Genomic DNA, 26,032 nt, shown 5'->3' on the forward strand with positions numbered 1-26,032 from the left:
AGAATGTGGGGTGGTTGACGTTACACATCAATAGTCCTATCGTGGGAATAGAATGCGGGACGATAAAAAAGTTCACGCTCCCCTCTGCACTCTCTACCGTTGGCAGGCGAGCACTACATAGAGACTTTGACTTTCGGTCGGTGAAACAGCACGATTTTGACCTTGGATCGATACAACTGTCGGTAAGGTTGCACGGTTTTGATCTTAAGTCGGTACGGCATACTGTGACGTTATCGCGGAAAAGGGTTTGAGCCTGGGGAGAGTGTCGGTAAGTGTCGGTAACAGGAAACTGCGTGTAGAACCCCCCTTGCTATGCTACTGAGATATTAGTCGGTCATTTTGACGGCAAGCTTCTTCCTGAAATGGCTGGCCCAGGAAATGTTGAAAGATTGCCAGTCATTGTATAGGGAATCGGTTCAGGACAGCCTGTAGGGCGATTCTGTAACTCGTTATGCTGTCGTTATGGACTCATAACGACAAGTTTCGTTATGCTACCGACCGCGTCGCTATTATAACGACAAATGCGATTCTGTACACTATTCTTAGCGAGTTTTGTCGTTATTAGTAACGAAAAGTGTCGTTATGACGTCGTTACGGTGCGAGCGGATAGCGAGGCTCAGAGACCCCCTCGGTACGCTATAACGACCATTATAACGACACTTTGCACACGAGCTAGAGGAGTGGTGTGCGTTTCCCATATTTTTCTCGACTCCGAGAAAGTGCTTCGAAAAGTGCTCCGAAAGTGAAAAATAATTACGCCGTTTGAAATAACAAGTAAACAAGTTGAATTTTGCAGTAATTAGGAATTATCAATGCAGATTGACTTCAGAAAAAATTGTAGAATAGATTTCATTATTTTCTAAAAAAGAATAACATAACCTATAAATTGTAGTATTGCTCCGAAGAACCCACAAATTTGCTTCCACAAATATAATTATTCATTAATTTCATTAATAATTCATTTCTACTATTAAGTCTATTATTTACGCTGTTTCTTTGATTATCTTCAATCTCAAAGGATCATGGCTATCGAATACCTTGCTTGGGATGTATTGGTTCTTGAGGAAAGATTACGTCGACTCGAACGTCGTGTGGAAAGAAGGCGACTGAGAGATGCTCAGAATCCTTTTCAGCTACCACGAGAAGAGTTTCTCAGCCTTTTTCGCCTGCCTCAAGAAGCTGTGATGAATCTTGGTTAACACCTCAGCAAAACAGCATAGGTTCAGTTTGAGTTTTATATACATAATATGCATATTATATTTAGTCTACTTTTTTCTAAATCAATATATTTTCCATCAGGTGATGCTGGATATCCGTTGGAGCCTTGGCTGTTAACACCTCTGGCCAATTTTCCTGAAGATACGCGACAACATCAATATACACAACAACTATGTAAGGCTAGAAGCGTCGTCGAGCGGTTTTTTGGAGTTTTTAAATCTGTATGGAGATGCTTGTCATACCAGCGAGTCTTGATGTACGAACCAGCGTTCGCAGCGAAAATTGTTGATGCGTGTGCAGTACTGCACAACATGAGAGTGCAACTACGATTAAACAATGAAGATGACGAACAACTAGCACCGATAGCTCATCCCGTAGAGAATGATGTTGATCCGATGGATCAAGATGAAGAATACAACAGACGAGGACCACGCGCTTTGGCTCAACGAATTCAACAACAAATTATGAGAGAAAGATTTCCCAACTTCCGTGATGCGGAAGAATAGAATATAGAATATAGAATGATGTTTATGGTTAAATTGCCAACAAGTATAATGTTTAAAGGTGATGAGAGAAATTAACGACAACAGAGTCAGGGCGGTGTTACGCTCCGACGTACCGCCTTGGCGTACCTTTTTCAAAATTCCATGTCATTTCATTTCTTTAATATCTTCAATGCACAGATATTATTTCATCAAAATCTCATAGGCTCATAGGAGTAAGGCTCCGGTCAAGCATCTCTTGACGCCAGGTTCGATTCCTGGCTCCGTCGTTAATTTTTCAAAATCACCAATTTTTCGAATTTACATTCCTTCAACTATAATGTCTACAATTGTTTGTACATAAAGAAATATTCAATTGTGTTTTTAAAGTATAACTTTATTTTATAAAAAATATTCACCTTTTTTAGCCCGAACAAAAAATAAAAACGTGAAAAATCTTTATTCTAAACTAGACTTCAATTTTTTTTTCAAGTAGAATTGTTTTTAAATAGCTTTGCCTCCATGAAATTAACAAACTCAAAGACTTCTTGAAGTATTGAAAATATTACAGCTACAGTTATGATTTTTAGTAAAAAATGGGAGTAGTTATATAATTTTACTCTTCAGAATATTGGTTCTACGTGAAGAACCCAATGGTGGTCCATGCAAAAAGAATAGCGAGGAAAACGTAGAAGCAGTAAACGCTGCATGGGGATTCACGACACGTGGTCAAAGGGCTCCTTTTAAGAGTATGAGTGCAAATAAATTTTTTTACTTGTATTAAAATTTATTAAAAGTATTAAACCGTGTTAAGATATAATAACAATAATGATATTTATATTTACAATGTTCACTATACGATGGATTTGCACTGACTGTGACTGAGTGATTGTGCGCGCCTCGATTTAAACCTTCATGCGCGCCACCGCGGCACGAATTTCAACTATTTCAAGGCGAGTTTCGATAAAATTGTAGTTACTTACTAAGGATTTGTCACAATACGTCACTTCCTGTCGGTATCCATAACGACGATTCGTTATCCCATTCTGTAACGTCGAAGTGTCGCTATTCGTAGTTACGGAATCGCACCGTCGTTATGAGATTGTCGTTACACACGGCGAAATTCGTTATCGTTACGATAGCGTTCCGAATCGTTATTCTTATAACAAGTTACAGAATCGCCCTACTGGACAGCTGCTTATTGTGCGAAAACTTTCCAACGCGAGTGAAGAAAAGTGTGGCGACAGATGTAATCGAGACCCTATCTATCCGAATCTTTCCCAAAGAGTTAAGCTATGTGCTTTGATACGACAAGTGCGAACACAGGTAAAAAATTATTAGGAACTTTTGTTTTTCAATAACCGGTGATCGTAAACGATCGAAAAAATATAATTCATTAATTACAAATTTTTTACAGTTACATTGAATATCATACAGTTTTCTTATTATATTTTATGTAATTTAAACATGTTTTCAAACAACTTTTCGCATTGATGCGTTGAAGTAACAGTTTATACTTTGTTTGAAAAATTGTATTTCACAATTCTTGAATTAATTCTGGAGAACAAATTTTTTATAGAATTTTTATATCTTGCGTTTTCTTCATATTATTTTATTCACAGGACGTTTGAATGGAGCGTGTGTGTTGATCGAAAAAAAATTGCAACGAAAACTACTCCACTTGGCCTGTCAACATCATATCAACGAGTTGATTCTCCGAACTGTCTTCGAGACTTGTTGGCCGACGACAACAGGTCGGAATGTACCAGTATTCAAACGCTCTTAACAAGAATGGTCGAAAATTGATCAGGAAAAATATGAGACAGGCCTGGACGACGAGTCTATTAGTGAAATTCTTAACGAAAGTAAAGAAGAAATTCTATCTTTCATGCGAGATCAATCCGAGGTATGACAAGTTTGACAAGATATGAAATATTCTGTGCAATTTCTGTGAACGGTTGCGTGCATATATGATTTTTTTTTCTTTGAGAATAGTCGAATAGTCAAATCAAAGAAGAGTTATTTGTATATAGCTTGTTTGTTTCATTTCGGCTTGAAAATGTTTATTTTTCATGACTTTAGGTATCGCAGCCTAGGGACGATGCAAAGAATTTTTGAAGTTATGCTGCATATTCTTGGGCTCCGAACCACCTCGAGGAATTAGTTTCATAGCTCCAGGAGCTGTACACCATGCGCGATGACTTGCAAAAGCATTGTACTGCTTAAAAATGTACATGTTTCGAAAATAATTAACATTGGGAATATGCGAAATAAATGGCCTGAAATACATTTGCGTTTTTATCGTTACACTGAACGTCATATCGTGGTTCAGTGTTCCACTCGCGATACAAGTTCCTAACCACGACCTGGAGCCGACGGAAAGTTTGATCGTATATCGGCGTATGAATGCCGATATCTTAAACGCATCTGTGTCAAAATTCGGCAACCACTTATGATATTTGTCGGTGATACTTGAACCTTTGGCTTTTTTCGATGACACTGTATCGATCCGAACAAAATCGAAGATGGTAAAAGCTATAAAGCAACAAGAAGGTTAAACTATCACAGTAAATCGAGTTGCAATAAATAAGGCGAATTTCGAGACATTAGCGTACAAAGATATAAGTGATTTCATGACTAAAAAATCATTAAATTTATTTCAAATTTTGGACTTGCCATCTGATTTTCTCGAAAAATCTCCCGAAGTATGGGTAGCTGATCCTTCTCTTGCGAAGTGCGTGCAGACATTTACAAATTGAAAAGTAGTCAACGATATTGCAAAGCGCGGCGTAGCATTGATTGAAGAATATAATTCGTCCTTAACAAAAAATAAAAAGCAAGAACAATACGTTCTTCAAGTCGTTGGACATCATCATAATCTTTATCCAACCACTAAAAAAAGACCACAGTAATTATTTATGAAGAGAAAATGATCAACCTTGTATACTCGAAAATAACCGAAACAAAGAAAAAAATATAGAATACCTAATAATATTTTTTTAATTATTTAAACAAATACATAATTTTATACAAAATAACATGTTAGATGAAAAAGTCCCGTGACATTTGCGATAAGTCTGATAATTTTGCCAGAAAAGTGAAAAATGTTGAAATTTATTCCGAGTTCAACTTTGACCTTAAATAACTTTTGAACGAAGACACTTATCACAAAATGACAAGAGACCTTTTATGTAGAGCATTAAATTTCCTATGAGAACATTAATTGGTCATTGTTGTAAGATTTCGGATTCATAACTTAGCAATTACAGACAGAACGAACAGGTTGCTTCCCGTGTTATTTAAACGGGAAATCGAAAATGCAATTTTGCGACCTTGAAGAATTTTTTACGGTTCTACAAAAGTTACGTGTATTTGGAGGTCTCAAACTTGAGTTTTAGCTGGTGGGAGAATGGAAAAAAAGTTTTTTTTCCAGTCACCCTAATACACACTTTATAGATGAAGCAAAAAAATTAATCTGATCGTTCGAATGAATTAAAATCAATGACGACCTGATTCAACAAAAGTTCACTATTTATTAATTCACCATTATTTGCAAACATTTTGTGCCGGAAATCAGTCTCCGAGTCGTTCGTTCTATTTGATAGCAACTTTAGTCTTAGTTTTTTGCAAACTACACGATAGTCTACTCGAACTGCGCGAATTTTACGACATCCTGTAGATTCCTTTTCTCTTTTCAGCTAATTCGATATATATTCTATGCAAATCGATCAATGATATTGAAGAGATTGACCGTAACAAAATGACACTGAAGAAATTATTAAAAGGATACAAAACAATGCAGAAGGAAAAGTCAACCGAAGCTGACGCAAGACCAATTAAAAAAAATACAAATAATTAAACGAAGTTGACGTTATGCACAGAACCAATGATATGATCACATAAAACTGGAACAGAAAAATTACATACACATCACTCTATCTAATGAAAACGTTTCGAACAAATGAACAGGTATAAAAAGATTATAATAACAATAGTATAAAAAAGATTATAATAACAATAGTATACGCATGAAGTTGGCGGTGGGGTGAGATGCAGAAAACAAAACAAAAACCAACTAGCAAACAAAACTTACTTTGACAGCTGTCACCGGCTGTTTATGACAGTCTTTGACAAATATCTTTATAGGTATCTGTTTCTGACACGCAAAAAATGAACATGCAAACGAAAATTATCGAGATGATTCCCGACGGGAATTGTCTTTTTCGCGCGCTGGCGTATTGTGTATACGGCACTCAAGATAGACACGCAGAGGCGAGACTGAGTATCGTTTCAAATATAGTGGATAATTGGTCTACATTTGCGGGTTTTATTACAGGTAATGAGTCAAACGGCGCTGTGATTAGGTCACCTGGTGATCACAAATCACATATGAATAAAAATGGAAGTTACGGGGGAGAAGCAGAATTATCTGCAGCTGCTGACATTTTTAAGATATGTTTAATCGTGTATCGCGAAGAACAAATTCATCCACACCGAAGCGGATCCCAAAATGAAACACAATTCTCGCTACTCTTCACCGGCGACGGTGACAGTGGACACTCTGATGTCTTGCAGAACCAAAATAAAATTCGGATAGAGACTAATAAGTATCAAAAGTAACAAGCAAATGATAGTAAACCTAAATATATCACCAAACAGTCAAAAGGACAGCCAGGATTTACGATGACAATGGAGAAAGGAGGAGTTTCAAGCAGCAGACAAGGCGATAAAGATGGTGGATGGTCGGAAGTATCACAAGAGAAAGAGGAAAATGAAATTGTAAGTGCGAAGAACCAAATAAGCCATAGAATAATATCCAACAAATATTCGTGTAACCAGGCAAGAGGACGACCAGGATCGATGTTGACCACAAGAGAAAGAGGTGTTTTGCGGAGTGAACAGCAACGCAAATATAATGAAAAAAATAATATAAAGAAGGTGGTTTTGGAGAATAACCGGCAGAGCGGTAGTAAAAATAATTCAACGAAGGTTGTCGAAGAATTAGAAGAATCGATTGTGATTATTGATTTGGAAAATAAATCAAGAGGACGACCAACCAATGTGACGGACATAGAAAAGCGAAAAATTAGACGACGAGAACAGCAGCGAAAATATATGCTCCGCCTTGATGACAACAAATGTAAGCTCTTTGAAAAGTTTGTTAATTAATGAGAAATAATTTAATTTTAATTCCGTAAAAAATCAAGCCTATCTTAAAATCATTCTCTCTTAATTACAGAGCAACGCTCGGGGCTATTGTTAGGTACAACACAGAAAATAAAGTTGTCCGAAACCCGATTCCGACTAATCGTTAGGTAGAACGCAGAAAATCAAACTGACCGAAACCCGATTTCGACTAATAAAGCGTTACCCCGCCTCGAACCTACAAAATGGAGACCAGCTGCACAAAATGATGATTGCAGGAAAGCAAATATTGAAACACAATTTCATGTAATCTTTGTGTTATTCCAATATAGAAAATCTATTTTACTTTTTTTTATCTTTTACTTAATTAGATTCATTCCTCCATAAAGCAAGTATAGGTTAACCTACGCATGTCAAGGAAGTACAAAAATCTTTAAAAACTTGATCAGCCGTAGCTTCTGCATTAATAACCAAGATGGGATCTGATAAAGAAGAAAAGGTTTGTTTTATCAATCAATCCTCATGAACCTCATGAATAGTTCTGAGGAGCTCTAAACAAATGTTCGATTCTTCCTCACGAGAACGGGAATTGACTCGGGCGAAAGGAGTTTCTGGGGAAACTCGCAAATAAACAATTGAATCTACTCTGAGCTCAGACGAGCGAAGGCGAAGGTCGAAATTTTTCATCAATCAATGAGATTCGAAGTCAACTTCGAACTAAATTTAAAGTGAAAAATGTTAAATGAATTTATTTGAAAAAAAAGGATTGATATGAATTATTTGTACTTATAAACCAGACGCAGTAGACTCTATATCTCTATACGTAGATAAACGTAAAAAAAATCTGAAAATAATAACTATAACAAAATAAGTCGCGGAATGCAATTGGGGTTGCATGGCTTCGGGAGTTTTGTACATGTGAGTGGATTCGTTTACGAAAATAATCTAAGCAGACCTGCATAGGGAGCCAATAGCAATGTCGGGTTGATCGGAAACAACCGATCAACAGTTGCAGACCTGTCATCAAATCGACATAAATGAATTCACCTGTCTAATAGACAATGCATAAGGAAATAGTGAGGCGCGTAGCGCCGAGGTGGGGTTGGCGCGCGGAGCGCGCAGGGGCGAAGCCCCTAGTCTTCATGAAAAAATGAATCGGCCTACCGAATGGAACTTTATAAACTTGATGAAAATCTATAGGAATTAATTTGATTGAATCAAATTCAAAATACAATTTCATACTATAGTTTAACGTGATCGTACGAAACATTTTTCAGTTATGCCAGTTAACATTTACAGTGAAATATAAAATTAATTACTTCTTGAAGAGCGTTGTTTGAAAAATATTTTATTATACTGTAACAACGGGGGGAAATTAAGAAAGATCTAAGAGAATCAAAGAGTTCTCTGTGCGATTTAAGCGAACGCCGAGCCAAAGAAATCTCACGAACAAGGAATATTTTAGAAAGAAAATAGATGTATTTAGACACAAGCTCTCTTTTTAAAGTCTAGAGACTGACTATTTTTACAATAATGTCGGTTGACGCAGCAACCTTATTCTTTTTGAAGACATAAGAGGTTTATAAACGTCTTTTATCTATGATGACTACTAGATCATTTAAAAGGGGACAAAACGGGTGATTTCACCCTTTGTAACAATACTAATAAGATCTTCACTTGTGTATAGTGAAAAACATACACAGTTAGCTAGATTCAATTTTTATTCGTATGCGTATTTTCAGCCATTTCAGTTTATGATTTTTAGGAAATTATAAAAATAAATAATACATAAAAATTTGATCAGATATATGAACAAATAATCATCCAAACTTCTTCCAATATCGTCATAATTATGAAACCAGTGCCAACTCATTGGCCTTGCAATTTTCAGTAATACACCTATATACATACCTATATGTTTTGAGTCAAAGTGGGGATATCGTTCAATTTTTTATCGATGAAAAATGAAATAAAAATTCAGAGTCCTACATTACTATACGTAGAAATAATCCGTTTCATGAATTTCCGCGTAAGAAATGAAAAGTAGTGTATATACGCCGGTTCTGGATCATACAATGTCGCGCTCCCCCCTAGCTGCCCCTCGACCCGCGGCGTTCGTTCTCTCTCTCTCTCTCTCTCTCTCTCCCTCTCCCTCTCTCCCTCTCTCCCTCTCTTATCCTATTAACGCCAACTCCATCCGTGGCCACATGGACTATCTCCGCTACCATTTCGCCGCCTCCCCATACCACGTCGTCGCCGTTAGCGAGTCCTGGCTTCACACTGAAGTCTCCGACTCTTCAGTCGCTTTACCCGGTTTCTCCATCCTCCGAAATGATCGTGCTGGTGAAGTGGGCGGTGGGGTTGCTCTGTACCTCCGTGACCCACTGCGTAGACGTATCCTCGCGGCATCTCCGGCTCCATACTCTGCTCTCCCTGAGTACCTCGTGGCCGAAGTCAAGGCTCCTGGCCTGTCCCCACTTCTGGTCTCGGTAGTTTATCGCCCGCCAAAGACGGCCAACCTGGCCCTATTCGAGTCGGATTTTGACCTCTACTCACCCGGTTACGCTCTCTCTATTGTCCTGGGCGATTTTAACGCGAATCAGCTCGCTGACTCCTACGAGGCCGATAACATTCGCTCATTTTGTCAGTCACACGCGCTTCACCTGGTGCCCTTCATGGCCACTCATCACACATCCACCGCTGACTCTCTTCTGGATCTCTGTCTCGTTAGTGACCCTGACGCTGTCGCTGACTTTGGACAATCGGAGACCCCCTTCATTGCTGGGCACGACCTAATTTACGTGACCCTTGCAATGCCCGCTCCCTCGAACCAGCGGCTTATCACCTCGCGCTCCTATCGTAACTTCTCAACTGATGAGTTTGCCCGCTCTCTTGACTCTATGAATTGGGACTGCTTCTTTCCACCTGCCTCCGCTGATGAGCTGCTACAGCGTCTCCAGGGTAATCTCACCACCGCCTTGGACCTACTGGCACCCACCCGCACATTTCTCTCCAAGCGTCGCGCCCCGCCCTGGATCACCCCTGACCTGCGGGCCCTTGAGCAAGAGAGAGATGCTCTCTACCGACGGTACAAGCGCACTCGCAACGGGACCGATCTTCTCTCCTACCGCGGCTCCCGCGATGCCCTCCACAGGCGCATCTCTGCGGCCCGCACCGCTTTCTATGCCGACCGGTTGTCTAATGCCTCCGGCTCCCGGGCCCTCTGGAATGAGCTTCGATCCCTCGGGCTAGCCTCCTCCCAGATTAGCGACTGTGCAGGGTTCACTCTAGATGAACTAAATATTCATTTCGCGGCGGTATCCTGCCGTCCTGGAGCATCTCAGGAGGTCGAGGAGTTCTTTCGCGGCCTACCCCCGCCTAGTTATGATGACACTTTATTCTACTTTGCCGACTCGTCTCCGGCTGCCCTTCACAGTGCGATCTTTCACTTTTCGTCTCAATCCCGGGGGGTTGATGACCTCTCACTCCGCAACATTAAGGACGCCCTTCCGGCCATTTTTCCATTCCTGCTGCTTCTCGTCAACCAGTCCCTCAACTCCGGTGTTTTCCCGGCGTCTTGGAAGAAGGCCCGTATCATCCCGTTGGCCAAGGTCAAGTCTCCCACCTCTCTCCAGCAGATGCGTCCCATCGCGAATTTATGCCTTTTGTCTGAGGTGCTTGAGCGCGTCGTGCTCCTTCAGATGCTGACTTATCTGGAGAGCCGCTCTCTGCTCGACTCTCGACAGTCCGGCTTCCACCCGGGCCTTAGCACGCAAACTGCCCTTCTCAAGCTCGCGGACGATGTGCGTCGTGGCGTCAACGACCGCCTGGTCACTATCGTCGTACTGTTCGATTTCAGCAAGGCGTTCGACTCCATCCCTCACGCCTTGCTTCTCGCCAAGCTCCTGGCGCTCGGCTTCTCACAGCACGCCTTGACCTGGACATCCAGTTACCTCCGAGGCCGCTCGCAGGCAGTGGTTGGCCCTTCTGGGGAACTTTCCTCCTGGGCATCACTTGATCAAGGAGTCCCCCAGGGCTCCGTTCTGGGTCCACTGCTCTTTGTTGCTTTCATCAACGACATCGCACGCGCTCTTCGTCACACCGAACACCTGTTATACGCCGACGACTTACAAGTTTACCTTCAGTGCCCTGCAGCTGAGGTTCCGGAGGCCATTGCGCGCTTAAATCTCGACGTTGCAGCGGTCCAGGAGTGGTCTCGTGCTAACTCCCTCTCTCTCAACGCCTCCAAGACCCAGGCCATCATTCTCGGTAGCTCCTCGTTGGTCACTAGACTTAACGCTACGCCTCTTCCGCCAGTGGTAGTTAATGGAGTTCCTGTCCCCTTCTCCCGCACTGTGCGGAACTTGGGGCTAATTTTCGACAGCTCGCTCTCCTGGACTCCCCACGTTGATGCTGTGTCTGGGCGAGTGCACTTCGCTCTCCGCCAGCTTTCTGTCTCCCGTAAATTGCTCACTTTCTCCTTGCGCTACTACCTCGTAACGGCCCTGATCTTCCCGCTCCTGGATTACTGCTCAGTAGTCTTTAATGATATTCCTGGCGTACTTAACACCCGCCTGCAACGTCTACTCAACTGTTGTACCCGCTTTGTTTGCGGGGCTGCTAGAGATGAGCACATCACTCCTCACCGTCGAGCTCTTGGTTGGCTCTCTGTGCGTGATCGCAGACTCCACTTTCTTGGTAGCCTGCTCTTTGGCGTCCTACACACCGGCGCGCCAGACTATTTGCGTGCCCTCGTTGTCGTTCGCCCTGCCAGCGCACCTGGATCCAGCAGGCTCGTGAGGGGTAGCCACATTGTCCCTCGCTTCGTCACCGAGACCTACCGCAGGTCCTTCGCGGTTTCCGGTATCCTCTTCTGGGAGTCTCTCCCTCAGGAACTGCGTGAGTCTTCCTCAGTCACCGTTTTCCGCTCCCGCCTTCGACAGTATCTGTTCGACACGGAATTTGACAGGACGTAGTCCCCCCCCCCAACCTTATCTCGCCTGACATCTTCTCCGTCCCTGGTATAGCTGGTTCTGGTTTCCTCGTCTCGTCCTCCTGTAGCTTTAGTTAGGTTAGGTTTCCTAGATTTAAGCACTCTGTATCTTTTTCTTTCCACATCTAATTCTGTAACTATCTCTGTATCTTTTCTGTTCACACTCTGTCTTTGTCTAGTCTACCTGCATGTTTTCACTGTAAATGCAGGTAGTCCTGTTCTTGTCCAACATTGTCATGGACAAATAAACAAATCTATCTATCTATCTATCTCTCCCTCTCTCCCTCTCTCCTTCTCTCCCTCTCTCCCTCTCTCCCGCTCTCCCTCTCTCCCTCTCTCCCTCTCTCTCTCTCTCTCTCGCCCTCTCTCCCTCTCTCCCTCCCTCTCTCCCTCTCTCCGTCTCTGCTCGACTCTCGACAGTCCGGCTTCCGCCCGGGCCTTAGCACGCAAACTGCCCTTCTCAAGCTCGCGGACGATGTGCGTCGCGGCGTCATCGACCGCCTGGTCACTATCGTCGTACTGTTCGATTTCAGCAAGGCGTTCGACTCCATCCCTCACGCCTTGCTTCTCGCCAAGCTCCTGGCGCTCAGCTTCTCACAGCACGCCTTGACCTGGACATTCAGTTACCTCCGAGGCCGCTCGCAGGCAGTGGTTGGCCCTTCTGGGGAACTTTCCTCCTGGGCATCACTTGATCAAGGAGTCCCCCAGGGCTCCGTTCTGGGTCCACTGCTCTTCGTTGCTTTCATCAACGACATCGCACACGCTCTTCGTCACACCGAACACCTGTTATACGCCGACGATTTACAAGTTTACCTTCAGTGCCCTGCAGCTGAGGTTCCGGAGGCCATTGCGCGCTTAAATCTCGACGTTGCAGCGGTCCAGGAGTGGTCTCGTGCTAACTCCCTCTCTCTCAACGCCTCCAAGACCCAGGCCATCATTCTCGGTAGCTCCTCGTTGGTCACTAGACTTAACGCTACGCCTCTTCCGCCAGTGGTAGTTAATGGAGTTCCTGTCCCCTTCTCCCGCACTGTGCGGAACTTGGGGCTAATTTTCGACAGCTCGCTCTCCTGGACTCCCCACGTTAATGCTGTGTCTGGGCGAGTGCACTTCGCTCTCCGCCAGCTTTCTGTCTCCCGTAAATTGCTCACTTTCTCCTTGCGCTACTACCTCGTAACGGCCCTGATCTTCCCGCTCCTGGATTACTGCTCAGTAGTCTTTAATGATATTCCTGGCGTACTTAACACCCGCCTGCAACGTCTACTCAACTGTTGTACCCGCTTTGTTTGCGGGGCTGCTAGAGATGAGCACATCACTCCTCACCGTCGAGCTCTTGGTTGGCTCTCTGTGCGTGATCGCAGACTCCACTTTCTTGGTAGCCTGCTCTTTGGCGTCCTACACACCGGCGCGCCAGACTATTTGCGTGCCCTCTTTGTCACTCGCCCTGCCAGCGCACCTGGATCCAGCAGGCTCGTGAGGGGTAGCCACATTGTCCCTCGTTTCGTCACCGAGACCTACCGCAGGTCCTTCGCGGTTTCCGGTATCCTCTTCTGGGAGTCTCTCCCTCAGGAACTGCGTGAGTCTTCCTCAGTCACCGTTTTCCGCTCCCGCCTTCGACAGTATCTGTTCGATACGGAATTTGACAGGACGTAGTCCCCTCCCCAACCTTATCTCGCCTGACATCATCTCCGTCCCTGGCAAAGCTGGTTCTGGTTTCCTCGTCTCGTCCTCCCGTAGCTTAAGTTAGATTAGGTTTCCTAGATTCAAGCACTCTGTATCTTTTTCTTTCCACATCTAATTCTGTAACTATCTCTGTATCTTTTCTGTTCACACTCTGTCTTTGTCTAGTCTACCTGCATGTTTTCACTGTAAATGCAGGTAGTCCTGTTCTTGTCCAACATTGTCATGGACAAATAAACAAATCTCTCTCTCTCTCTCTCTCTCTCTCTCTCTCTCTCTCTCTCTCTCTCTCTCTCTCTCTCTCCCTTCCTCCCTCCCTCCCTCCCACCCTCCCTCCCTCCCTCCCTCCCTCCCTCCCTCCCTCCCTCCCTCCCTCCCTCCCTCTCACCCTCTCTCTTTCTCTCTCTCTCGGATTGGTGAGTACCTATCTAGTCCACTTTCTGTCACCCTCCTGTTCTGGCCATTTTCTGCTGTTTCCTGCCCGTTTTCGGGCTCTGCTTCCAGGTTTTTTTCCTCCCCTGTCGCTCTCGCAAAAATTTGACCTATAAATCGTTGTTGCTCTCTCTTTTGAGCTACGGGACGAGGCTATAAACTGAAGACTGGTATTCCATAACCTATAATTCTTGACTGGAACGACTTGTCAGTTGACGGACGATTTTGCTGTTTGCAACTCCTACGCTACCTTTCCTCTTCCCATTGGACGACCGCTAGGGAATTTCTCTGAAATATTACACCGAAGCTGAAATTAATCTTTAAGTACCTGTTGACGTGAATGCTTGGTTCCTGTGTGCTTCAGCGTGTGCGTGTCTATCGTGAGTGCGATTTATGCGGTGTATTAGTATCTACACGACCTTCTACCACGTCTCTGTGACATTTCTCTCAGCTGGTATTTTTGTTACTCTCATTACACCAAATCGATTGCATGTCTGATACTTGCTGTGCAAACGGCTTGTAGCCGGTGAAAAACTCAAGTGTGTAGACTGCTCGAAAAGTTTTTATCCAGGGTGTTACAGATACTATACGAGTAGTAGAAACTCTAGTCCTTGTTGCTATAAAAATCTTGGTAACACGCCATCGAGTAGTTCTCAAAATATCAGAGAGCAGTTGACTTGTATTGTTGATACACCTGTCATGTCTCAATCGGGCAAAACTCTAGACTCGATAGCAGCCCTTCTAAATAAAAATGTTGAAACACTTAATGCTATCATTAACTGTCAGAATACATTTAATTCTAATATGGCATCTAAACTTAATACCATTGAAAATATTGTCAAAACAGTGAGTGATCAAGGTGATAGAATAGCACAATTAGAGGCCAGCAACATGTTACTCACTAGGGAAATTGATTCTTTACGAGATTCATTAGCCAATACACCTGTCAACTCCTCTGCCCAGATCACCATTGCTGGTATACCATTTACAGTTACTGATAATCCGTTAGAAGTTGTTACTAAGGTTCTGACTGTACTTGGTGTCCCTGAACTTGCTTCTGACATACTCGACATTCGCTTAATCACCCGCAGATCTCCGTCGAGCCAAAATCCTGAGCAGGATAACACTAGAGAGGCATCAAAATCATTTATCGTTTTCTTTAAATCCTCTAAGACTAGCAGCCATATTATAAGGAAGAAGCGTTCGCACGGCACATTAGCTGTTAGAGATGTTTTTGCGTGTGATAAACTCGGTAATATTTTTGTCAACGAGTTTCTTCACCCTAACACGTATAATTTGTTGCGCAAAACTAAGAAGATCGCGTCTGACAAAAATTGCAAATATGTATGGTCCAGGGAGGGTCAAATCTGTGCACGTAAGCAAGACGGATCTCAGCTTATTCGTATTACCTCGGAGGCTGATCTTGACAAGTTAGGTTGATTAAATCATGTACAGAACTGTCGAAAAGCAGTGACATTGCACGATAGTTCTATGTACTTCAAAATCTGTCAATTTAATGCAAACTTGTTATTGGTCCATATAGATTACATAAAATCATATCTTAGCGAATATTTTTATTATTTTATTTCCATATCTGAAGCATGGCTCAAGCCTGAAGTTTCTTATGATCTTGTCAAGATTCCGAACTATTTTATTATTCGTCATGATAGAATAGGAAGGGGATGTGAAGGTGTTGCGTGTTATATTCATGAGTCACTGAAAGCCAATCTATCATTAAATTACCTGAAGTAATAGTATTGCGTAGTGCTAGTTTATTTTTGTTTTATTTTATCTTGCTTATTTGATTGTGTTTTTCATTTAATCTACTCACTTTACTTTAATCTATCAAAATTTTATCATTTTATATATGTCTATTACATTTTATTTTATTTTATTTTATCTTATTTTATTTAATTTTATTTTGCTTTTATACTTAAATACTTTTATAATACTTTTCGTACACTGTAGTTTTTCTCTTGCCCCAAAGTTTTCGGGCAAAGTGCTCGGGCATAATAAAACATCTCTCTCTCTCTCTCTCTCTCTCTCTCTCTCTCTCTCTCTCTCTCTCTCTCTCTCTCTCTCTCTCTCTCTCTCTCTCTCTCTCTCTCTCTCTCTCTCTCTCTCTCTTTCTCTCTCTTTCTCTCCCCCCTAGCTTCCCCCTCGACCCTCGGCCCACAGAGACGCACACACACACACACACACACAAATGCGAAAATAAATTAATTATTAATTGTTACAAAATAAAAATGAAATCAATGAAATGAATAAAATAAATAAAATAAATAATGTGAATAGAATTAATGAAATGAATAAAATGAATGGAATAAATGAAATAAATAAAATAAATAAAATAAATAAAATAAATGAAATAAATAAAATAAATAAAATAATTAAAATAAATAAAAGAAATGAAATAAATTGAATAAATTGAATAAATTGAATAAATTTGTTCACTATTTGTTGTTAGCTTTTTTGACCGAGCCGCGTGGAAGGAGTTGATCGCTGTGGTGTCAAAGATGAGAATTTGATGTTGTTGTATATACACCTTATTTATTTATTGTCTATTTACATATATATATATACAAGGTAGTCAGTTATTTGGTTGCCACGTGAGGGAAGGGATTGTCGTGGTCTTATTGCACCGCGGTGGAGGCTGCAGCGATGATGTGCGGCGACGAATCGGTGCGGTGCTCGGTGGCGGCGTGTAATGGCTCTCTGGTGAGTTAGGCGGTGTTGGAGGACGGCGATTCTCTGGTCCGGTCGGTGGTAGTGACGGTTCCCACTCGCTATCAGATGGCGTTGTCTGAATGGCCGTTGACACGTAGGTGGGTGGTGATTCTACAAATGGAGAGACCGCTGCCGGGATGCTGCGGTTGTAGCTCGGAGAGGTGACCCTGGCTCGTCGGACGTCCCACAGCGACAGCAAAATGCTTGGTGGCCTTGTCAGAGGCCTTGATAGAAGATCAACCGGTTGTAGCACCCACGGAACTGGGGGATTGAGGGAGCTTGCCCTTTTGGTTGGACTGGCTGGTGCCAGGTGAAAGGACTCTGTTGAATCCGCGCTGTGAATTAGCAGCATTCTTTTTCACGTTTTACAGTCTTTAATCCTAATCTCTGCGTGGACATTTTAGCCACGTTTTAAGGTCATAAACTATTCAACTGCTGGAAGTTCCCATCCCTTATTGACGAATTGCGTCGACTGATTTGCAAAAAAGGATACTCCTTACGCCGGTCTGCCACATCTGGCAGCCAGTCTTCCAATCTCGACAAATTCTCTACTTTCTACTCGTAAATACCTTTGCCTACCTACCAATCTTCTAATCTTCACTTTTCGTTCCTTGTTTTTTTATGACGTGTATCCTAAAACGCCCGCACGTGTATCGCACATTGGGAATGTACGTTTCTGTTTCTGGCTCACGTGCTCACTCCCACTCCCAAGCAAAATTCATCCCTTCTCTGAAGGGACAATCCTACCCCTTCCAGTAGTTTTTTGGCCATCGGAACTTAGTTAATTTTTAAAACCTACCTTTAAGATCAGATTCGTTTCGACCAACGCGAAGAGAAGACCAACTTACTCTACTGCTACAACTTCTTCTCACTACCCCGCGTGAATCTCATACAACCGAACTCAACAGTGTATTCAATCTACTTCAAGTCTGTTGATGAATATATTTGTTGACTAAAACCTAATATTATTGAATCATCTTTGAGTCAAACCCAATTGTCTCAAGGAAGCCAGTGCATCGAAAATCTTTCCCGATTGGTTTGATGAGGATTTACAACCCTCGTTGGTAAAAAACCTCTTACCGCCATCGATGCCGAGCGCAAACGGACTCAGTCATGCGGTGGTCCGTAAAGCCTGCTTACTGTTTAGTAACTGTAGCGTACTGGTGACGTAGCGTAACAGTGGATGTCGTAGAGTCTAATTCAATTCCGGCAAGACCGAAGTTGTCCTGCCGATCGGTGAGATCGGTGGTCTCATATCTCAGCCTCGGTTCCACTTCAGCAGCGGGAGACCACGTGAGCTGATTGTGGGACGCGCTCGGCTGCGTGGGTGGCGTGAGCGGCGCGTGTGACGTAGTGCTTTCTTCTGTGGCGGGCGACTGGAAAGCGTGTAACGCTTGTTGCGGTGCGTAAATTGTGCGGCGCGCGACCGACAAGTTGGTTTCAGAAGGTTGTTGTGAACAAAATTAGATGAGTAAAATGAATGAAAAAGATAAAATAGATGAAATAAATGAAATAATAGAAATAAATGAGATAAATAAAATAAATGAAATAAATAAGATGGATAAGATAAGGAAGATGATTAAAATGAATAAAATAAATGAGATAAATATAATTAATGAAATGAATAAAATGAATAAAATAAATGGATAAATGGTTAGAAAGAGAGAGAGAGAGGAAGGGAGGGAATGATGCTGAATACTGAAAAATTGAAACAAATCGAAAAACTTCGTTAACATACTAATCAAATGTGATAATCATTACGGAAATTAAATCGGCATTCGCAGTATCGTAAGAGGATTGGTGCAGCGCTATATATATTCTATAAAGTACACACAAAAGTAGAAACTCGTTGAAGTGTTCGGGTTTTCGAATGAACACCTTTTTCCACCACTCACTTTGTCAAACACCTGTTTCTGCACGAGAGATTTTTCAAAATGCTAGAGAAGTTTCAAACAGATATTCGGATTTATATGAAAGGATACACGCTCACCCTCCACCGAGCAAAAAGCAATCAGCCAATCGTTCATGGGATGTACGCCTCGTGACATACAGGCAAAAATGTAACGCGACAACAGTATGAGCTGGGAAAATTTTCTCAAGAGATCGTTACCTGCTTTTTTGATGATCAATTTTTCCCATCACGTGCTCCACGCTGATATGGTTGGGGACGTGCAGGCTCGGACTTGTTCGCTATAAAGAGTCATAAGCCCCAAAACTGTATGTGCACAAAGCATCCGGTCAAGAGTCGACGAGACAAGATTTTTCTCACGCCAAACACTGCTCGCTACCTGCTTTTCGTTGACCGATTTCTCCCATCACATGCCCCACGCTGAGAAGGGTTGGGGTGTGCAGGCTCAGACTTGTTTGTCGTGAAATTTTTTTATTCTTTGATGGATGCGGTGGTCCACCACCGCAGCCCTCCACCCAGTCACCACTGCGCGCTGCCCACTACCTGCTTTATCGTGGACCGATTTTTTTCCCCATCACATGACCCAATGGTGCTTGTGGGTGTGCAGGTTTTTGATTTTTGCATAGCCACATGAACAGCCATATTGATCAATTTCACAACCTCTCCCCACTCACAATCCTGGATCGGTAAACACAGCGGCTTGCAACCCGACGCATGCACATTTTTTACACGGAAACTGTGAATCGTCTAAGAATTACAATAAAATATTCAATTACACAAAATATCTCCACATTATCTTCCCTTATGCATACAGGTGTAACATATCATCATCAATAATAATAATAATAACAATAACAATAATAACAATAATGAAATCTCCGTACATGCATAGATAACGATCTGGCAAAAACATCGAGTCAATCAAACGATACTAGACGAGCACAAGATCAAAATCAAGACGTGAAAATGCAAACAACAAACGGTATTACGAATAGCACAAATGATTTAGTAAATCAAAATACCATTAAAAATTTCTCAGAAGAATCCCCAAACAAAAAGATCTCGACACAACATCGAACCAAAATTTACCAACGTTATGTAAACAAGATAAACGACGCTATACTTAAAAAAATTCACAGCTAAGCCTGAAAATACTCTATAACTAACTTACAAGTTATTTGGAGAGGAAATGAGTTTTAATTCACAGACAGAATCAAATATGATATATAACTGGCTGATAAATAACCCTTGTTTTTATTTGAAAACAATTAAAAAAAGAGGCATGAGGAAAGATGTTTGGTAATTCACGCCGGGTGATCCCTATCCTTGAAGGGGCAGCGTTGCCCCCACCACCCATCGATCAGCCATCTGATGCCGAAGAAGTCTATGAAATCGTCACCCTGCCATCGGTAGTCGTCAGCTAGCCCTCGAAAATATGCAATTACGCTTCAAATTTCCGCCCCACCTTGTCGGTGTTTCTTAAAATCCTTTCTACTGACGCACCCTAGGGACTCTAGAGTCCTCAGCAGATACTGTAGACATGGATAAACAACCAAATTTGAATTTACGGAAACGCTTCGAATAAAAAGAGCGAAAACCATGTGCCGCAGAATACTATCATGAACAATGAGCAATGAATCAAAATGAAGAATTCCCGAAACTTGAATACTTTTTCTTTGCACACATAGACACAAATAATTGAACGATTCAAAAACTCTTAAACATGTCACGATAAAAACATTTATAATGAGCAAGACGATGAAACTTGGTACTTACAGAAATCTTCTCTAATTTGAGAACCATTTTTTTCTTTTCTAACTATGTACTTTTATAACTCGTCAACTCAGTGAAGTTTGGAAAATGGATACAATTTTTCACGCAGCGACGCGATCTCAATTTCTTTGCCTCGGCTTTACGGACACTTTCTGTACGCAGAGATCGTCCTCCTTGCCTATATCATCTACAGCTCTAACCCGACCTAACCCAGCGGAGTAAAAGCTAACCTGACCTAAGACGGTAGGACTTGACCTAATGTAACCTTACTTGACCCCAGACACTACAACCCAACCTAATATAACCTATCCTAATCCAAGACTGTCCAACCTAACCTAAGTTGATAAAATACTTTCTTAAATGATTTATTCGATCAAGCTTGATCGCTAGCTTCGATAGTTCAATAATTCTTGAGCAATTCGCAGTTGGCGCGACGGCCTCGAGGTTTCTAGAACCTGACCTACGTCAAGGCTACTTCAACTTAACATAACCTAACTTGACCCAAGACACTACAACCCAACCTAATATAACCTATTCCAACTCGAAACTGTACAACCTAGCAAACCTAATATAACTTGATCTTTTGCAGGTTTCCCGGTAACATGAAAAGGCTTCCGTTTCCTCTATAGACGAGGAAGCTCTTCGTAACATTCGCTCATTTCACTTGTTCTGCCGTCTACTGGTTCTCATTTTGTTACACGTACTACTTCTCATGCAATATAGGTAATGTAACCGGGCTTATTCATGTTTGAAAATACAAATCCAGTAGATTCTAGCAGAGCTGTCGAGAGTGCGGTATGCATCACAACATTTTCCAATCCGCATTGTTGTAGTACGATGACATTGTGTAAAGCAATAATTAGATTTCTGACATGTCTTTCAAGACAGATTAATTTAGAATTAAAGTATGTAAAAATATTCATATTCCTGACCGTTATTGTGATGTATGTGAGTAAGGTAGTACGGCATACGCTATTGTGCGTATGCGAGTGTGCGCGAGTATGCACGTATGTTGGTATGTGTGATTATACTCTGCGTGTGACTACGGTGCGCGGGCCAAGCACTCGGTCTTGGGCGCTCGTGTGAATGCCATGCCGGCTTCCACGCTTCCTATTGTACTCACTGGTATATATCATTTGTATCCTTATAATCATACTTATGAATAAACTTACTACATTTAATCTTATTTCCTGTGTATATTGATTATTATATCAACATATAAATATACCACAGTTGGCGACGAGGTAAATTGGTGTACGCGTGTGAAAAGTAAAGTAGGAGAACACGTGTTCGAAAGAGGTTAGGAAGTGAAAATACGTAAGCGCCAAGACGTTAAAAATCATAAGAGTCCGCGTAAGTACAGATTAAAAGTGCGGTACGCGTATTTCGTCGAAAATCGATATATTTTCGCGAAAGAAGTGTGAAATTTTCGATTGTAAAAAGACGCGATCGAAAGGAAAAGCAAACGTATAAGAGACGATTGCTTACTGAAACCGTTACTAATGAGTGGTAGTGACGACGAAAAAAAGGGGTCAACGGTAGGATGGGTGTACAAACTCGATGCGAAGAGTGTAGTTGAAGAGTTTCAAAAACGTAACATTACCGTTGACATATCTAAAACGCTTGCAACCTTACGTAAAGAATTAAAAGAAGTCGTAAGGCAAGAGATAGAAGCACGAGAAGCCGCGAAAACTGAAAAGAAAACCGACGCGAGTGGGGTGTTAGAAAAAGACAATTCGGAACTAAACGCGAGTAACGAGTCGTTCGAGTCCGCGGAAGGCACCGAAAGTACGAAAAACGAAACGGAAAAGGTGCTCCGAAACGTGTCCGCCGACGACACAAAGAAAGGAAGTGACGTAGGTGCTCCGAACGCCGAGTCCGACGACGACGACAACATGGCGGGAGACAACAATAAGCTGGAATTCTGTTTGGGAAAAGACGATTGGGACCTGTTCGTTGAGAGATTGGAATTGCTGTTTGCGATGAAGGATATTGCGGAAAATAAGCAACACATTTGGTTGCTAACAAGGTTGGACGAAGAGGCGTACAAGCTGGCAAAGAGCTTGTGTGCTCCAATCTTGCCGAAAGACAAAAAGTATGCCGATTTAAAAACGCTAATGCAAGGGCACCTAAAGCCGAAGCCATCGGAAGTGATGGAGCGGTGTACCTTCGCGCAGGCAAAGCAGCAGCAGAACGAGTCAGTCGCCGAATTTGAAGCGAGGTTAAGGAGGCTTGCTTTAAACTGTAATTTCACAAGTTTAGACACGGCACTAAGAGATCAATTTGTAGTAGGGATTCGAGATGAAGAGACTCGTGTCTCACTTTTTAGAGACCCCAAATTAACGTTCGCGAATGCGTTAAAAGAAGCAGTCGCACGGGAGTCTGCTGTGAAAAACGCCACAGATGCAACGTGCGCGTTAGACAAGAAAAATACGCAAAGAGAGGTGTTTGCTTTTCGTGGTAATCCAAAAGGCGGGAAGCAAAGGTCGAAGCAGCACCAGCAACGGAGAGAAAAGCCGAGCAACGCGCAGCGCGACCGAAGAGAGAAAAATACAAACAGTGGGTGTTTCTGCTGCGGAAAAGCGAACCACGTTCGCGCCGAGTGCCGACACAGGGATAAGAAGTGCAACTTCTGCAAAACAATTGGTCATCTAGAGGGCGTCTGCTATAAGAAGAAGGAGCAGCAGCCGGAAGGGAGCAGCGTACACAAGCTGGACGAAAGCAGCCGCTCCGAAGAAGAAGAACAGCGCAGCCACGAGGACGAGTTCTACAGTATCGACGTAGTCAACAACGGGCATGAGTATGTGTATGCGAACGCGTGTGTGAATGAGAGCGGCGCGCGCGCGGAGCCGATGAATGTTGACTTGTGTGTAAACGGAAAGAATGTTAGCATGGAATTGGATACTGGCACGTTCGCAACGGTAATTTCCGAGTCAGAGAAAAATAAGTTTTTCAAAAATGAAAAAATAATTAAAACGGATGTCAAACTGCGCACGTATGATGACAAGGTTTTGCGTCCGCTCGGTAAACTAGTAGACTTACAAGTTAAATTCAATGGTAAAGAGCGCACGCTGTACTGTTTTGTATTACCAGGTGACGGGCCGATGCTCATTGGTAGGCAATGGTTAGCAGCACACGGGTGCTGGCCATTGACGTTAGAAAAAGATAATGGAAAAGGTCATTTTTTAAATAAAATTAACTTAGAAAAAATTAAAGAGTATTTTTTTGAGAAGTATAAAGATTTATTTAGCAACGAACCCGGGCTGTACAATAAGAGTAAAGTTACGATCCACTTAACGGACAAAGCACGTCCGATCGCGACGAAATGTAGACCGGTACCGCATGCAACACGTCCGGACGTAGACAAAGAAATAGAAAGATTAGTAGGTTTGGGACACTTAAAAGAAGTCGACACAAGTGAATGGGCTACGCCTATCGTTCCCGTGTATAAAGGTAATGGTAAACTCCGTATATGCGGCGATTTCAAATTAACGATAAATCCTTTCATTATTATTGATAATTATCCTTTGCACTCTATAGATGACATTTTTACCGTACTGCAAGGAGGAGTTTATTATACCGAGTTAGATTTGTTTCATTGCTACATGCAATTCGGGTTAGACGAAGAAAGTTCCAAACTTTTAACTATTGTAACGCAAAAAGGTCTTTACCGGTATACGAAATTACCAGAAGGAATAGCGTCTGCGCCCGCTAATGTTCAGAAAAAAATGGATGAGTGCTTGCGAGGAATTGAAGGAACGATTGCGTATATCGATAATATATACATAATGGGTCGCAATAAAGAAGAATGCTCAGAGCGAACGGAAAAAGTTTTAGATCGTTTGAAAGAAAACGGACTAAAGCTAAACAAGAAATGCAAATTCCTAAACGAGAGAATTGAGGTTTTAGGCTTTGTTATTGATAAAGACGGCTTGCATAAAGCACGTTCTAAAGTAGAAGCTATGATTAGCGCTCCAAAGCCACAGAATTTTAAAGAATTGCATTCTTTTTTAGGCTTAGTCAACTTTTACGCTAGATTTTTGGAGAATCGCTCGGATAATATGAAACCCCTGTATGATTGTGCGAACGCTAAAGAATTTAAGTGGAATGAAAATTGTGATAAAGCGTTTAGATGGGTGAAAAATGAATTGATTTCGCCACGCGTTTTAGCGAATTACGACCCAAAGGAAAAAATTGTACTCGCGTGTGACGCGTCTTCGTATGGATTATCAGCAATCCTCTCGCACAAATACAAAGACGGTTCCGAGAAACCCATAGCGTACGCGTCAAAGAAAATTGCGAAAAAAGAATTGAACCGAACAATTTTAGACAAAGAGGCTATGGCTATAATTTTTGGGTTCAAACGTTTCTACCAATTTGTTTACGGTAGAGATATTATATTACGTACCGATAACCAACCGTTACAACTGATACTTGGCCCACGTAGAGGCATACCTGCTACGGCGAATAATAGACTGCAGCGTTGGGCTTACTACTTGTCGGGATTCAGGTATACAGTCGAGTATATCAAGTCAAAAGATAATGCAAACTGCGATGCACTATCTCGCCTACCGATAGAAGATGAAACAGAGTTGCTAGAGAACAATTTCTCACCTTTAAATTTTTTTAAGAATGGCTTCGATACGTTTGATAGTAAAATGTTAGCAAAAAAAAGCATAACTGATGAAACCATTTTAAAAGTAATAAAGTACACACTATCAAGTTGGCCTGATTCTAAGGATCTATCGGAAGGTGAGAAAGAGTATTATTCTAGAAGGTTAGAATATACGGTTGACAATAAATGCTTGTTTTGGGGGTTAAGAGCAGTCATACCCGAGTCGATGCGACCGCTAATGCTAAAAGAATTACACGCGTCGCACATGGGTATCGTAAAAATTAAAATGCTTGCTCGATCTTATGTGTGGTGGCCGGGGATAGACAGGGATATAGAGGATTATGTAAGGGCATGTACGACATGCCTGGTAGAACAAAAAAAACCACCGCACACGCCACTGACAACTTGGCCTTGGCCAGATCGCGCCTGGCATAGAATTCACTGTGATTTTTTAGGCCCATTCTATGGAGATATGTATCTAGTACTCATCGATGCGCATACGAAGTGGCCTGAAGTCATTAACTTTAAGAATAATACAAAAGCGTATAGGATAGTTGAGGAATTCAAAAATCTGTTTGCACGTTTTGGAATGCCGTTTCATGCTGTTACCGATGGGGGACCACAATTTAGAGCAACAGAGTTTTTGTCATTTTTAGAACAGAATGGTGTTCACCATAGTTTCTCACCGCCGTACCATCCTGCCACAAATGGCGCGGCAGAGAATGTTGTTGAAACATTCAAAGATAAAGTGCACAAAATTGTTAAAGGGGGGGAGAAACCGGCGGATGCCGTTAACTTGTTTTTGATAGACTACCGAAGTATTGAGCATTGTACTACCGGCAAGAGCCCAGCACAGTTGATGTACAAGCGTGAATTGCGCACGCGATTTGATCTACTAAGAACTAGTGTATCAGCGAGAGTTGAACAACAACAGCGAGCGCAAATTGTATCGCGTTCAGGCAAGCGTAAGAACGATATAGAAGAGGGAGACATTGTTGCGTTTGACAACCACGCGACTAGAAGTGAGAAACGAATTGTAGGTGAAGTTGTAAAACAAGTGT

The 26,032-nt window shown here is 42.2% G+C and overlaps 1 protein-coding gene and 1 long non-coding RNA gene across 3 annotated transcripts in view; one reads left to right on the forward strand and one right to left on the reverse strand.

The window, feature by feature from the left end:
- Positions 1-26,032, reverse strand: part of LOC124224746 (uncharacterized) — a 326,271-nt gene that overhangs the window by 146,385 nt on the left and 153,854 nt on the right. The window lies entirely within an intron of this gene.
- On the forward strand, positions 441-2,031 carry LOC124212710 (uncharacterized). 2 transcript variants are annotated; one of them, XR_006881726.2, is made up of 3 exons: positions 441-774; positions 1,019-1,225; positions 1,300-2,031. It is a non-coding gene; the product is annotated as an uncharacterized lncRNA (long non-coding RNA). The 2 variants fall into 2 exon arrangements; XR_006881724.2 differs by having other exon boundaries at positions 1,019-1,220.

This window comes from Neodiprion pinetum, chromosome 1 (genome assembly GCF_021155775.2).
Source record: "Neodiprion pinetum isolate iyNeoPine1 chromosome 1, iyNeoPine1.2, whole genome shotgun sequence".
In the NCBI taxonomy this organism is placed as follows: Eukaryota; Metazoa; Arthropoda; class Insecta; order Hymenoptera; family Diprionidae; genus Neodiprion; species Neodiprion pinetum.